The 1,862-nt window shown below is 42.5% G+C and overlaps 1 non-coding gene across 1 annotated transcript; it reads right to left on the bottom strand.

The window, feature by feature from the left end:
• Positions 1-270: 270 nt before the first annotated feature.
• On the bottom strand, positions 271-374 carry LOC130953290 (small nucleolar RNA R71). Its single transcript, XR_009075460.1, has one exon. It is a non-coding gene; the product is annotated as a small nucleolar RNA R71 (small nucleolar RNA).
• Positions 375-1,862: the final 1,488 nt, after the last annotated feature.

Raw genomic sequence — 1,862 nt, 5'->3', positions numbered from 1 at the left:
CAGTTAGTCTCTCTAATGCAGTAGAGTTACAAATTTCATGGACTTCTACTGGAAGATCCACATCAATTCTTATCTGAATTCTTGTAAATCTGTGATACTGTTAAGACCAATAGAGTGGATCCCGAGCTCTAGAGACTTATGCTTTTCCCCTTTGCTATTAGAGACAAAGCTAGGATATGGTTGGATTCTCAACCTAAAGAAAGCATAGACTCTTGGGAAAAGTTGGTCAATGCTTTCTTGGCCAAGTTCTTTCCACCTCAGAAAATGAGCAAGCTCAGGGTGAAAGTTCAAACCTTCAGACAAAAAGAGGGTGAATCCCTTTATGAAGCTTGAGAAAGATACAAGCAACTGATCAGAAGATGTCCTCTTGACATGCTCTCAGAATGGACTATCCTAGGAATCTTCTATGATGGTCTATCAGAGATGTTCAAAATATCTTTGGACCATTCTGCTGGTGGATCACTCCACTTGAAGAAAATGCCTGAAGAGGCACAAAAACTCATTGAAATGGTTGCAAACAACCAATTCATTTACACTTCTGAGAGAAACCCTGTAAACAATGGGGTAGCTCAGAAGAAAGGAGTCTTGAAAGCTGACACTCTGAATGCCATATTGGCTCAGAACAAGATCTTGACCCAATATGTTAATATGATCTCTCAGCATTTGACTGGATCATAAGCTATAACTAGCAGCACTCAAGACACCTCCTATGATGGAGATGCCTATGATCTAGATCAACCCATGATGGCAGAGGTGAATTACATGGGAGAACCCTATGGAAACACCTACAACTCCTCATGGAGAAATCATCCTAACCTTTCATGGAGAGATCAACAGAAGCCTCAGCAAGGCTTCAACAATAATCAAGGTGGAAAAACCAGAATAGGTTTAATAATAAACCATTCCCTTCTTCTTAGCAAAACATGAAGACTTCTAAGCAGAGCCTTTCTGACTTAGCAACCATAGTCTCCGAACTCTCTAAGACCACTCATAGTTTAATAACAGAAACTAGGTCCTCCATCAGAAATCTAGAGGTACATATTGGTCAACTGAGCAAGAGAATCCTTGAGACCCCTCCTACACTCTTCCTAGTAACACCGAAGTGAACCGAAGAGAGGAGGGAAAGGCCATCACAGTGGACATTGAGACCGAATCTGAAGGGGATAATTTGGCGTTGAACGCCAGTAAAAAAGTCCTTACTGGGCGTTCAACGCCCAAAGAGGAGCCATTCTTGGCGTTGAAGGCCAGTAAGGAAGTCCTTACTGGGTGTTCAACGCCCAAAGAAGCATCGTCACTGGCGTTGAACACCATTAATGGGGTAGTTGAGTGTTCAACGCCCACTAAAAACTCGCCTATTGAAGAACTGAAGGCAACTAAGTCTCATGAAGAGACTATAGAAGTTCCATTGAATGCCTTGTTGCAATTCATGGATTATGAGGATAACTCCTCCGCTGATGAGGAAGAGGAGACTAGGGAAGAGCAAGTTGCTCGGTACCTAGGACTTCTCATGAAGTTGAATGCCAAGTTGTTTGGCATAGAGACAATGGAGGAAGAACCTCCAGTGCTCACCAAGGAACTGAATGCCTTGATTCAACAGAAACTACCTCAGAAGCTGTAGGATCCCGGACGCTTCCTGATTCCTTGCACCATAGGCACCATTACCTTTGAGAAGGCTCTGTGTGACCTAGGGTCAAGCATAAACCTTATGCCACTCTTTGTAATGGAGAGGCTGGAAATCTTAGAGGTACAAGCTGCAAGAATCTCATTAGAGATGGCAGACAAATCAATGAAAAAGGTTTATGGTCTAGTAGAGGATGTCTTAGTAAAGGTTGAGAACCTTTACATCCCTACAGATTTTATAA

This window comes from Arachis stenosperma, chromosome 9, assembly GCF_014773155.1.
Source record: "Arachis stenosperma cultivar V10309 chromosome 9, arast.V10309.gnm1.PFL2, whole genome shotgun sequence".
Classification (NCBI taxonomy): Eukaryota; Viridiplantae; Streptophyta; class Magnoliopsida; order Fabales; family Fabaceae; genus Arachis; species Arachis stenosperma.
This window is presented reverse-complemented; position numbering and strand designations above follow the sequence as displayed.